Raw genomic sequence first — 14803 nt, 5'->3', positions numbered from 1 at the left:
GTGGTTTTATTTCTAGTTTCTAAAGGACTCTCCATACAATCTTCCACAGTGGCTGTATCAATTTACATTCCCACCAGCAATGCAAGAAGGTTCCCTTTTCTGTACACCCTCTCCAGCATTTATTGTTTGTAGACTTTTTCATCATGGCCATTCTGACTGGTGTGAGGTGGTATCTCACTGTAGTTTTGATTTGCATTACTCTAATAATGAGCAGTGTTGAGCATCTTTTCATGTGTTTGTTAACCATGTGTATATCTTCTTTGGAGAAATGTCTGTTTAGGTCTTATTCCAACTTTTTCATTGGGTTGTTTGTTTTTCTGGTATTGAGTTGTATGAGCTGCCTGTACATTTTGGAAATTAATTCTTTGTCAGTTGTTTCCTTTGCTATTATTTTCTCCCATTCTGTGGGTTCTATTTTCACCTTGTTTGTAGTTTCCTTTGCTGTGCAAAAGCTTTTAAGTTTAATTAGGTCCTACTTGTTTATTTTTGTTTTTATTTTCATTACTCTTTGAGATGGGTCATTAAGGATCCTGCTTTGTCTTTAATCCATTTTAAGTTTATCTTTGTGTATCGCATGAAGAAATGTTCTAATTTCCTTTACACATAGCTGTCCAGTGTTCTCAGAATCACTTACCAAAGAGGCTTTCTTGGCCCCATTGTATATTCTTGCCTCGTTTGCCAAAAATAAGGTCACCTTAGGTGCATGGGTTGATCTTTGGGCTTTCTATCTTGTTCCATTGGTTTACATTTTTGTTTTTCTGCCAGTACCATACTCTCTTGATGACTGTAGCTTTGTAATGTAGTCTGAAGTTAGGGAGGTTGATTCCTCCGGTTCCATTCTTTTTTCTCAGATGATTTGGCTATTCGGGATCTTTGGTGTTTCCATGTGAATTTTGAAACTTTTTGTTCTAGTTCTGTGAAAAATGCCATTGGTAATTTGATAGGGAATGCATTGAATCTGTAGATTGCATTTGTAGTATATTCATTTTCACAATATTGATTCTTCCTACCCAGGGACAGGGAATTTCTCTCCGTCTGTTTTAGCCATCTTCGATTTCTTTCATCAGTGTCTTATAATTTTCCACATACAGTTCTTTTATCTCCTTAGGTAGGCTTATTCCTAGATACTTTATTCTTTTTGTTGCAAAGGTTAATGGGATTGATTCCTTAATTTCTCTTTCTGATTTTTCATTGTTAGTATGTAGGAATACAAGTGATTTCTTTGTATTGATCTTATATCCCATGACTGCTATATTCACTGATTAGCTCTAGTAATTTTCTGATAGTTTCTTTTGAGTTTTCTATGTATAGTATCATGTTATCTGCAAACGCTGAGTTTTACTTCTTCTTTTCCAATCTGGATTACTTGTATTTCTCTTTCTTTAATTGCTGTAGCTAGGACTTCCAAAACTATGCTGAATAATAGTGGTGAGAGTGGACACCCTTTTCTCATTCTGGATCTTAGAGAGAATGCTTTCAGGTTTTCACCACTGAGAATAAAGTTTGCTGTGAGTTTATTATGTATTGCCTTTACTATGTTGAGGTAGGTTTCTTCTATTCCCATTTTTTGAAGCATTTTTATAATAAATGGGTGCTGAGTTTTGTCAAAGGCTTTTTCTGCATCTATTGAGATGATCATATGGATTTTATCTTTCAACTTGTTAATATGGCATATCACAAGGATTGATTTGCATCTATTGAAGAATCCTTGCATCCCTGGAATAAACCCAACTTGCTCATGGTGTATGAGCTTTTTAATGTGCTGTTGAATTCTGTTTGCTAGAATATTACTGAGGACTTGTGCATCTGTGTTCATCAGTGATACTGGCCTGTAGTATTTTTGTGTGCTATCTTTGCCTGGTTTTGGTATTATGTAGATGGTGGCCTCGTAGAATGAGTTTGGAAGTGTTCCTTCCTCTGCAATTTTTTGGAAGAGTTTCAGAAAAATATGCATTAGCTCTTCTCTAAATATTTGATAGAATTCCTCTGTGAAGACATCTGGCCCTCAGTTCAGTTCAGTGCAGTTGCTCAGTCATGTCTGACTCTTTGTGACCCCATGGACTGCAGAACGCCAGGCTTCCCTGTCCTTCACCAGCTCCCAGAGCTTGCTCAAACTCATGTCTATAGGTTGGTGGACTCAACCACTGCACCCTGTGTTGTCCCCTTCTTCTCCTGCCCTCAATCTTTCCCAGCATCAGGGTCTTTTCCAATGAGTCAGTTCTTCTCATCAGGTGGCCAAAGTACTGGAGTTTCAGCTTCAGCATCAGTCCTTCCAATGAATATTCAGGGCTGATCTCCTTTATTATGGACTAGTTTGATCTCCTTGCAGTCCAAGGGACTCTCAAGAGTCTTCTCCAACACCACAGTTCAAAAGAATCAGTTCTTTGGTGCTCAGCTTTCTTTATAGTCCAACTCTCACATCCATACATGACTACTGGAAAAACCATTGCTTTGACTATATGGAAGTTTGTTGGCAAAGTAATGGCTCTGCTTTTAAATATGCTGTATAGGTTAGTCATAGCTTTTTTTCCAAGGAGCAAGCATCTTTTAATTTCATGGCTGCAGTCACCAGATGTAGTGATTTTGAAGGCCTCCAAAATAAAGTCGCTCACCGTTTCCACTCTTTCGCCATCTATTTGCCATGATGTGATGGGACCAGATGCCATGATCTTAGTTTGATCTTAGTGTTGAGTTTTAATCCAACTGTTTCACTGTCCTCTTTCATGTTCATCAAGAGGCTCTTTAGTTCCTCTTCACTTTCTGCCTTAAGGGTGGTGTCATCTGCATATCTGAGGTTATTGATATTTCTCCTGGCAATCTTGATTCCAGCTTGTGCTTCATCCAGCCTATCCAGCCTTGACGTACTCCTTTTCCTCTTTGGAACTAGTCTGTTGTTCCATGTCCAGTTCTAACTGTTGCTCCCTGACCTGTATACAGATTTCTCAGGAGGCAGGTCAGATGGTCTGGTATTCCCATCTCTTTAAGAATTTTCCAGTTTGTTTGATCCACACAGTCAAAGGCTTTGGTATAGTCAAGTAAAGCAGAAATAGATCTTTTTCTGGAACTCTCTTCCTTTCTGGATGATTCTGCAGATGTTGGCAATTTGATCTCTGGTTCTGCTGCTTTTTCTAAATCCAGTTTGAACATCTGGATGTTCACAGTTCATGTACTGTTGAAGTCTGGCTTGGAGAATTTTGTGCATTATTTTGGTAGTGTTTGAGATGAGTGCAATTGTATGGTAGTTTGAACATTTTTTGCCATTGCCTTTGTTTGGGATTGAAGTGAAAACTGATCTCTTCCAGTCCTGTGGCCACTGCTGAGTTTTCCAAATATGCTGGCATATCGAGTGCAGCACTTTCAAAGCATCATCTTTTAGGATTTGAAATAGCTCATCTGGAATTCCATCACCTCCAGTAGCTTTTCTCATAGTGATGCTTCCCAAGGCCCACTTGACTTCACATTCCAGGATGTCTGGCTCTAGGTGAGTGATCACACCATTGTGGTTATCTGAGTCGTGAAGATCTTTTTTGCATACTTTTTCTGTGTCTTCTTTTCACCTCTTCTTAATATCTTCTGCTTCTGTTAGGTCCCTGCCATTTCTGTCCTTCATTGTGCCCATCTTTGCATGAAATGTTCCCTTGGTATCTCTAATTTTCTTGAAGAGATCTTTAGTCGCTCCCATTTTATTGTTTTCCTTTAGTTCTTTGCACTGATCATTGAGGAAGGCTTTCTTATCTCTCCTTGCTATCCTTTGGTACTCTTCATTCAGATGGGTATATCTTTCCTTTTCTCCCTTGTCTTTCACTTCTCTTTTTTTCTCAGCTATTGTAAGGCCTCCTCAGTCAACCATTTTGCCTTTTTGCATTTCTTTTTCTTGTTGATGGTCTTGATCACTGCTTCCTATACAATGTCACGAACCTCCAACCATAGTTCTTCATGCCCTCTGTCTATCAGATCTAATTCCTTGAATATATTTGTCATTTCCACTGTATGGCTTTTGTGTGTGTGTGTGTGTGAGTTTTTGATCACAGTTTCTATTTCAGTGTTTGTAATTTACTTGTTCATAATTTCTATTTCTTCCTGGTTCATTCTTGGGAGGTTGAACTTTTCTAAGAATCTGTTAATTTCCTCTAGGTTGTCCATTTTATTAGCATATAGTTGCTCATAATATTCTCTTATGATCTTTGTATTTCTGTGTGGTCTGTTGTAACCTGTCCTTTTTTATTTCTAATTTTGTTGATTTGATTTTTCTACCTTTTTTTCTTGATGAGTCTGGCTAGGGTGTTGTCAATTTTGCTTATCTTTTCAAAGAACCAGCTTTTAGTTTTATTATTTTTTTTTGTTATTGCTTTGTTTCTTTTTCAGTTATTTCTGCTCTGATCTCTATGATTTATTTTTTTCTGCTGACTTTGGTTTTTCTTGTTGTTGTTGTTCTTTCTCCAGTTGCTTTAGCTGTAGAGTTAGATTGTCTATTGGATGCTTTTCTTGTTTCTTGAGGTAGGATTATATTGCTATAAACTTCCCTCTTAGAACTGCTTTTACTGAATCCCATAGGTTTTGGGTCATCATGTTTTCATCGTCATTTGTTTCTAGGAATCTTTTGATTTCCCTTTTTATTTCTTCAGTAACCTCTTTGTTATTTAGTAATATATTGTTTAATATCTATGAGTTTGTGTTTTTTGCAGTTTTTTTCTGTAGTTGATATCTAGTCTCATAGCATTGTGTGCACAGAAGAGACTTGGTATAATTTCAATTTTATTAAATTTACTGAGGCTTGATTTGTGGCCCACGATGTGGTCTATCCTGGAGAATGTTCCATGTGCACTTGAGAAAATAGTGTTTTCTTCTGCATTTGAATGGAATGTCCTGAAGCCATTAAATATGTCCATTTGGTCTAATGTTTCATTTAAGGCTTGTATGTCCTTATTTATTCTCTATTTTGATGATCTATTCATTGGTGTAAGTGGGGGGCTAAAGTCCCCTGCTATTACTGTGTTACTGTCGACTTCCCCTCTTATGCCTGTTAGTGTTTCCTTAGGTATTAAGGTGCTCCTATGTTGGATGCATAAATATTTGCAATTGTTATGTCTCTTCTTGGACTGATCCCTTGATCATTATGTAGTGTCCTTCTTTGTCTCTTATAACATTCTTTATTTTAAAGTCTATTTGTCTGAAGTAAGGATTGCCACTCTGACTTTCTTTTGGTTTCCATTTGCATGGAATATTTTTTTCCATCTTTTTACTTTCAGTCTTTATGTGTTTCTAGGTCTGAAGTGGGTCTCTTGTAGGCAGCATATATGTGGGTCTTGTTTTTGTATCCAGTCAGTCTGTATCTTTTAGTTGGTGCATTTAATCTGTTTATATTTAAAGTAATTATTGATGTATATGTTCTTATTGACATTTTCTTAATTATTTTTGGTTTGTTTTTGTAGGTCCTTCCTTTGCCCTGTGTTTACTGGCTATGTAAGTCCCTTTAGTGTTTGATGTAAAGCTGGTTTGGTGGTGTTAAATTCTCTTAACTTTTGCTTGTCTGTGAAGCTTTTGATTTCTCCATCAATTTTGAATGAGATCTTTGCTGGGTTAAGTAATCTTGGTGGCAGATTTTTTTCTTTCAGTACTTTAAATATATCCTGCCATTCCCTTCTGACCTGCAGAGTTTATGCTGAAAGATCTGTTGTTAATCGTAAGGGTTTTCCCTTGTATGTTACTTGTTGCTTTTCCCTTGCTGCTTTTAATAGTCTTTATGTGTGTTTAATCTCTGTTAGCTTAATTAGTTGGAGAAGGCAATGGCACCCCACTCCAGTACTCTTGCCTGGAAAATCCCATGGATGGAGGAGCCTGGTAGGCTGCAGTCCATGGGGTCGTTAAGAGTTGGACACGACTGAGAGACTTCACTTTCACTTTTCTCTTTTCATGCATTGGAGAAGGAAATGGCAACCCACTCCAGTATTCTTGCCTGGAGAATCCCAGGGACGATGGAGCCTTGTGGGCTGCCATCTCTGGGGTCACACAGAGTCGGACACGACTGAAGCGACTTAGCATAGCATAGCATAGCTTGATTAGTATGTGTCTTGATGTGTTTCTCCTTGGGTTTATCCTGTAAGGGACTCTTTGTCCTTCTTGGACGTGATTGACTATTTCCTTTTCCATGTTGGGGAAGTTTTCAACTATAATTTCTTCAAAAAAATTTTCAGTGCTTTTCCTTTTTTCTTCTTCCTCTGGGACCCCTATAACTCGAATGTTGGTGCATTTAATATTGTCCCAAATGTCTCTGAGGCTATCCTCAATTCTTTTAATTGTTTTTCCTTTATTCTGTTCTTCAGCAGTTATTTCTACCATTATATCTTCCGGTTCATTTATCCATTCTTCTGCCTAGGTTATTCTGCTGTTGGTTCCTTCTAGAATATTTTATTTACGTAATTGTGTTATTCATCTCTGTTTGCTTATTCCTTATTTCTTCTATATCCTTGGTGATTGTGTTAACTGTGTTAATGGTTTCTTGTATCTTCTCCATTCTATTTTCAAGTCTTTGGAGCATCTTTAGTATCATTATTCTGAATTCTCTTTCAGGTAGATTGGTTATTTTCTCTTCATTTATGTGGTCTTGTGAGTTTTTTTCTTGTTCTTTCATTTTTTCAGTATTTCTCTGTCTTTTTATATTTTCTAACTTGCTCCATTTGAGATCTCCTTTTCCCAGGATTTAGGGTTGTATGTCTTCTTCCTTTTGGCTTTTTCCCTTGGAGTGGAAGGTAGGTTGAAGGTTTTGTGTTGACTTCTTGTTAGGGGTGACTTATGCCTGTGTTTTAGTGGGAGGAAATCAAGAAGATCAATCAGGTAATTATAGAAATAATGGGACATATACAGACACTTCCATGTATACAATTATAACCAAACTATTCTAAAGAATTGAGTACAGGAGACTGACTTGGTGAGCAAGGGAAACCAAAAGTGTTATCGACCAATTAAAAGCAGAGCCAACTAATGCTTAGCCTGGAAAACTGAGCCTGAGCAGAGTTTCAACTGGGGAATATAGCAAAGAGAGCTCAACATTTTAACCTCAGTTTCACTTCCCCACTAGCCTGCCCAAGTCTGTTGGCCACGTTGTCATGTTTGGGTCCTGCTCTCACATCATGTATTAGGTGGGGTAGTATCTTCTCCAAGAGGATGAAAATTGGTTGGGGAGAGGAGGGAAAAACAATCTTACTCTTTGAATAAGAAAATCACAGGTACACACGTAGTGCTTAAACAGATATGCGGTATATCTGTAGTATTAAGCTTTCATGAGAAAAAATGATTAGAAAAAAATGTCTGTAAGAGCTCCTGTGGGCAGGAGGCTAATATTAAAAATTAAGGTTGAGAATCACTGCCTTATACAGATAAATTAGTGGAGCCAGCCTGTCCCCATCTGTGATGCAAGTAGGAAGGCTCTGTCACCATTAACACCTTATTGGCTGGGGAATTTTTGCAGAAACTAACACCTTAATACCTGTGGCCAGCAATTTGTTATGTAAGTGAATAGTGAAACATCTCGGGTCAATGGCATTCAGGTAACAAAAGACATATGTCTCTGGTCAATAATGTAGGTTCAGCTATACACTTCTTACCACAGACAACAGCAGAGAACACCTAAATGAGGGGACTGCAGGATTTCTAGGATTAAAACCTTAATGGGAATCAGTGGTTTTCAGCACCACCCTCTATGCTTTCTTTCTTTATGTTAGGAAGAATGCAACCCAGTAATCGGTTGAGATAGTAACAATTTTACAAGACCCATGAGGGGTATAATTTATCATTAAGTCTCAAGGCCTCAGATAGCTCATGTGGTTTTCAGACTCAGAAGAAGCACAGAGACTTCCCTCATGCTCAGTGGTTAAGACTTCGCCCTCCAATGCAGGAGGTGTGGGTTTGAACTGTAGTCAGGGAACGAATGTAGTCAGATTCCACATGACTTGGGGCCAAAAAACTAAAATATAAAACAGAAGCAGTATTGTAACAAACTCAGTAAAGACTTTAAAAATAGTCCACATTAAAAAAAATTCTTAAAAAGAAGCACAAATAAGGACTGAGAATTTAGAATGACATTCTTAGCAAACAATGAATGGAGGGTGTTCACCCTGGACCTGCCCCTGGGGCAGATGAGAACTTAGGGACTCCTGCACTCTCTCCTCCATGCTGCTGGCCCAGTGGGATTTGTGACACCTGTGATTTACTAACTGGCTCCCATCCTGAGCAGAAGAAACCTGGCACCTTTAACTTCCAACCTGTCCTGGCACAGCACCTGGGTAAGCTTTCTGAGTCCAAGCCTCCTCATCTACAAAATAGCAGTGCTAAATTGTAAGATTATTGTAAGGGTTAAATGAGATAAGAACCAGGCACTTACTTAGCCCTCATTTAGTTGATGCTGTTCTTATTGCTGCCTTGGCTGTTATTGCCAAAATGACAACTGGGTAATGCTCCATAAATATTTGATGAACTACTGATGAGTGGGTGCAGCCTGTTTACTTCTTTCTCTCTGTCCTGTTTACATTGTCCTTATCTGAAGTTTGCCTAAAAGAAGGTCCCACAGACCACACAGTCATACCTTTATGGCCACATAAGCCACCTTGAGCCTTCCCCACCACTCCACTTTCATCCCCAGCATTCTGGAGCTACAGATATCCATCTCAGCATCCTGTCTGGCCACCACTTGCTTGTCTGATCTTACAAAGTTGGTCTGACTCATGTGAGCAAAAGTCTTTTCTTGATCATAGTGTGGTCTATTCCTCACTTTCTTCCTTTGGCACATTCATGAGTTCCTCTAAAGATTGAGAAGTCACTTCTGTCTTCTATGGGACTTTCTTGCATGATATACTAGGTCCCCTATTATCCTAACCAGACATGGCAGCAGGATAGCTATAAACTGCTGCTAGTAAGTATATCCAGAGGTCAGCAAACTTTTCTTAAGGAAAGTGAAAGTGGAGTCGCTCCGTGTCCGACTCTTTGCGACCCCATGGACTGTAGCCTACCAGGGTCCTCTGTCCGTGGGATTTTCCAGGCCAGAATACTGGGATGGGTTTCCATACCCTCCTCCAGGGGATCATCCTGACCCAGGTGTTGAAGCTGAGTCTCTTACATCTTCTGCTTTGGCAGGCGGGTTGTTTACCACTACCACCACCTGGGAACCTGAGAGGGGATAAGTATATATAAATATGTATATATGAATAATCTGTGGTCTGAAAGGAGACTGCAGAGAGGGGGTTAAAATATTTCCACATATTCTTTGAAATGTTTCCATTCAAAAGGTGGATGCAAATTCTCCTCCTCTTACATTCATGTTAAATTTATCAGCTGACTTCTAACGTCTAGAATTTCGTAGATGTGATGCTCTAACTTCGAAAGACAAGTCACAGAAAGAATAGTCACATCTGGTTCTCTCTCTCTTGGACCACTTGCTCTCGGAGAAGACAAACGCTGTGCTGTGAAGACACTCAAGCAGTTTTTTGAGGAGGCTTTTGTGTGGGAAACGGAGGCCTCCCACCAATAACCAGCATCAATTTTTCAGCCATGTGAGTAAGGTACTTTGAAAGCGAATCCTCCAGTTATGTCCCCTGCATGACACCGGTGCCTCTAAAGATCATACTGCTCTCAGATTTGAAGTTTTGCTGCTAGCGAGGAAAAGAAAAAATGTGTCAGGCGATAGAAGTAAGAGAACAAGGGACAGGAGGGAGGAATATGAAGCGTGAGGTACAGGAAGGTCTGGAGCAGCGCCAGCAAATACAGCCTGAGGGCCAAAGGCGACCCAGATCCAGTTGAAAGTTTTTTTTTTTTAAGGGTTGTTATAGTGACTCACAGACTTAGAGAATAAATTTATGGTTGCTGGGATGAAGGATGGGGGAAGGGACAGTTAGGGGTTTGGGATGGACAGGTATACACTCTATATTTAAAATGGGTAACCAAAAAGGACCGGCTGTGATGTACAGGAAACTCTGCTCAATGTTATGTAGCAGCCTGGATGGGAGGGGAGTTTGGGGGAGAATGGACACATGTATACATATGGCTGAGTCCCTTCGCTATTCAACTGAAACTATCATGACATTGTTAATCGGCTATACCCCAATATAAAATAAAATGTTTTAAAAAACAAAGAGTTGTTAATAAAATAGAAGACTGTGAAACAGAATTTATGTGGTCCTTTTCAGGAAAAAAATTTGCTGACTCCTTAGTCTAGAGCACTGAAGAAGGATCTGGATTGAAGATAAAGATTTTGGAGTCAAGAGCATCTCAGAGGACTTCCCCGGTGGTCCAGTGGCTAAGACTCTGCACTCCCAGTGCAGGGGGCCTGGGTTCAAGTCCTGGTCAGGGGACTAGACCCCACACGCCACAGCCAAAAGTTCAGATGCTGCAGCTAAGACCTGGCACAGCCAAATAAATAAAAATAATAAATGCTTTTTAAAAACAGCATCTCAGTAATCTTTGAAGTTAAGGGAGGAGATGGTTTGATATATGCATCTGGGACTTAGTTCCCAGGTCTGTTACCACTGGGGAAGAGATGAACCTTAGGAAGAGCCTTGACCCTAACCTTACGCTAGTTATAGAAGACTGTGATTCCAACTTCATTCAGGCTGTGTTCCTAGGGAGAGAGAGGGAGGGATTGTAGATGTTTCTTCAAATCTCTCTGGTTTGATGGAAAAAGTACCTTATTTGGGAGTCAAAATAACTGGATAAAACTAAACACCATTAGAATTGCAACATAGTCATGTACATAATATGTCACAGTTGAAAGTAGAGCCCATAATGGACTTTTAATATAACTTTCTGGAATTAAAGCAACTGGATACAGGTCCTAGCTTTGAATGGCCTCAAAAAGTCCTTTAGCCTGATTGAGGCTCAGGTTACTTAATTTATATCATGGGGATCATGCCGAGGATTATATATGATGAAATTTCTAAAAGCATTTGTACCCTAAAAATGTATAAGGAAGGAAATGTTTTATTCTATTTTCAAAGGTGGGGAAATAGTTCACATCTTTGTCCTCTGGTGATGCAGAGTTTCTGTTTATCATGACGTATATCACAGATTACATATATGCTGCTGCTGCTGCTGCTAAGTCGCTTCAGTTGTGTCTGACTCTGTGCGACCCCATAGACGGCACCCCACCAGGCTCCCCCGTCCCTGGGATTCTTCAGGCATGAACACTGGAGTGGGTTGCCATTTCCTTCTCCAATGCATGAAAGTGAAAAGTGAAAAGTGAAAGTGAAGACGCTCAGTTGTGTCCGACTCTTAGCGACCCCATGGACTGCAGCCTACCAGGCTTCTCCGTCATGGGATTACATATATAGACAGTTCCTAAATTGAGGTTACTGTGTTTCTCAAGAGAATCCAGTTACATCGGTTAGGAAAGTCTTTTCATAAACAGATATCTCTTCACAACTAATGATAGATGGGAATGAACTGTCTGTACTATTCCTACTTAAGTGAAAGAAAACTTTATGAGTCTTGGCTAACACAAGGAATACAATACTCAGTGTTTTATTCCCATATGCTCTTTTGCCTCAAAAATTGAACTTTTTTCAGTTGTTTTTATTTTTGAAGAATTTGCCTTTTGGGAAGAAAACAATACATCTAATCTCTACCAGTGTTTTCAGTGGAATAAATTTCAACCACCCCAGTGAGCGCAACGAGAAAATGAGTTTGACCTTGTTCATTCATTTCATTATTCCTTTAAGAAAGTTGCAGCATCACTGAAAACCTTCTAAATTGTCACATGGGGATGTCAGGCCATCTTTGGTCTTGGCTGGGGTTTTGAGAATCAAATCTGGAATGATGAGAGGTGGAAAGATTCCTGCCATTCTTATCTGCATGTCTGAACTTTTTTTCGTTTGCTTCCCCTGTTTGGATTGGTGTGTAGATTTCAGGTGACCTTTTTGTTTCTGACCCAGGACTCTCTTTGCCTGGTGCATCTGAAAACTACCTTTTAGGGTTCTTACACCACAGCTAGGAGCAATAGGTGCTGTGCTCCTTTCCTGGCCCAAGTTTGTGAGCACCTTTAAAAGCCACTTGTCTATATTTAAAATTACTTCCTTTACATGTTCAGTAAGATCTAAATCACATGGTTCAAAATGAGCAGTATGCAGGGGGCAATCTTCTACCATCTCTCCTTCAATTGCTGTAAAGACCACCGCACTGTCCGCTATCAGGTCCAACCCTTCCTTCCGTCCCTTCCCAGGCTTTGGGTCCAGCCTTTAGTCTGTTGCAAAACACAGGACTTTAGAGTCGGCCCTTGTAAGTGAGATTTTGAGTTGGAACCTAGATCCATGGGCAACCAGCTCAGGGGCATGAGACTCAGGCGATACATCAGACAAGGAGTTCCCTTGGAATCACTTGCACTGGTTGCCTTTCTATTCTATTTTGACCTGCTATTGTTTGCAGACAGAATGGCTAAAGGTTGTTTCTGATCCCCTGAGGACTGTATCAGATTTATATCAGTAATTAAAAGTGTGGTGCGTAAGGTGGCTGAGTGCATCCAGCAGTACAATTTTAGGCAGGAAACAGAGAGCTACTCCCTTTCACTCACGAGTTACAACAGCGCTTATTTGAATACTTTATCTCGGTCCAGCTGCCAGAAAACTTTTCATTCTCCTCCCTTACACACAGGGAGCCGCCTTTCCTTGGATATCTGAACTCGGAAACATTTAACATTCTCCCAGGAAATAACTCCATTCAAAGCTATTGTTTTTAAGTGCTAGAGTGATTGACTTGAAAGCAACTTGCGTAAATCAGTGCTGTTGATTACTAAACACAATGGTAATTGCTGGGAGGGTACTAAAAACACGGTATGAATAATATGGCACAATTGAAAGTAGAATCTATAATGGGCTTTAAATAATATCATATACAGCAGTTAAAGGAACAGAGCTGGCAAGCACACAGCTCGTCCGCTTGCACCACTTTTCCTGTTTCTCCACGTGGTGAGTATTTTTAAGTGATCGTATTTTTTCCCTTCTGCACTTGGAAGTTTCAGAAGGCTTTTCAGCTAGTGTTTCAGTGGCCATTATCTATCAACTGTATTTGCACGAAGGCCGAAAAGGGTTTTCGGTCCTAATGTTCAAGATGATGAGTTCTTTGAGGGTGATGGCAGTATTTTAGTCGTCTCTGTTCCTAGCACCTGGGGTCAATATTTGTCACATAACAAACACTCAGTAAATGGTTATTAAATTGAAACCTGACAGTACTCAATTACTGAGCCAAGAAAATCTTCCCAACTGTGTCTGTGTGTGTATGTGGACACCCTGTCTCCTTCAGTTCTCACAACCGAAAATGGTCTGAGAGTGGCCTGAGCCCCAAGGCAGTGACCTCTGTGAGCAGTTTTGTTTAATTACCCTGCTGTGCCCTTCATATTATTTTCTGTATTTGCCATGATGTGGAAGGATTAGGGGACAGGTTGGTAAGTGCTAGGTAAGATAATATCTCTCTGGACAATATCAAGATTAAATAACACATTATCAGCTCGTTTAAACGGTAGCTCTGTATTACTTTATGAAGTATTTTGGTTCCTTAAGATCTCAGATAATCACAAATAGTAAAATATGTCAATAAAGTAAGGAAGTAATTATTATAATCAAATCCCATTGTGGTGATGTGTATGTGTGTGTGTACCATTGGGAGCAGTACAATAGGGAGTTCTTGCAGCTTTCTGAAGAGGTCTCATCTCTTAGAAGGCGTAGCCAAGGAATTCTACATATATGGGTTAGACAATATTAATGACATTTTTATGTGCAGTGGCTATAAATACTTTCACTGGGAGAGAAATCCTATAAATCTTCAAAGAGAAATGAGACTTTTCTTCTATTTTCTGGTCATGCTCTCTGAATTCTAAATGTGGTAAAAGATGTTCATAACCAGCATCAAAGACATGAGCTGAAATTGAAACCATCTACTTGAAATTGGAAATATTTCTGAAAATCCAGGACATGTAGCTTCTATTTTTCTACTAGAAGTGCACACAGCAGTGTTCTGAATGATGAAGAGGGCATGGGCAGTCTTGGAGGCAGAGTGAGAGGGGAAGCAGACATCATAGGTTGTCCAGGTGTTTTCGCTATGACAAGTTTCTAGGTTGTGTGGTGAATAGAGAATGTGCAAAATGACAGAAAGGTGGGCTTAAGTTCTGGTTCTAAGTCTTTCTAGCTGCATGGCTTTGAGGACTAAGCCTCAGTTTCCGATAATAAAAGCGCCTGAACAATATGTACTATACAAGTCTCTATGAGGACTAATGAGGCAATGTGTATAAAGCCCTATATCTGGCACTATTAGGTCCTCAGTATACCCCTGGGTCATTCCCATGACTCAGAGAGAACCAGACCACCAGACAGAACAGACTGGGCAGCAGATGTAGGACCCTCAAAGCCTACCAGACACAGACTGCAGGGTTAGTGATAGAAAGAGTTGCTCCTAAGGCTTTGGGAGAATTTAATGAGTAGCTAATGGTAGGTGGTAGCAAGAGTCTAAGACAGTCCCCAAGATTCCTTCCCTCAGTGTACACATCCTGTATAATCCTCTGACCTTGAGTGTGAATAAGACATGTTTATGGTGGGATAGTCCCTCTTATGATTTGGTCATGCTATATGGCGCATTTGAAGAAAGGGATATTAGCCTTTTGCAACGGACCTGATCAAATAAGCCCTAAAAAATATAGAGCTCTTCCTGAAGAAAGAAATCCATTGTGGGGAGGGTTTTTGCTGATGTTGTTGCTGCCTTCAAAATGTGCTGTGCTATGCTAAGTTGCTTCAGTTGTGTATGACTCTTTGCCACCCTATGGACTATAGCC

The sequence above is a fragment of the Bos mutus genome, chromosome 19 (assembly GCF_027580195.1).
Source record: "Bos mutus isolate GX-2022 chromosome 19, NWIPB_WYAK_1.1, whole genome shotgun sequence".
Taxonomy (NCBI): domain Eukaryota; kingdom Metazoa; phylum Chordata; class Mammalia; order Artiodactyla; family Bovidae; genus Bos; species Bos mutus.
This window is presented reverse-complemented; position numbering follows the sequence as displayed.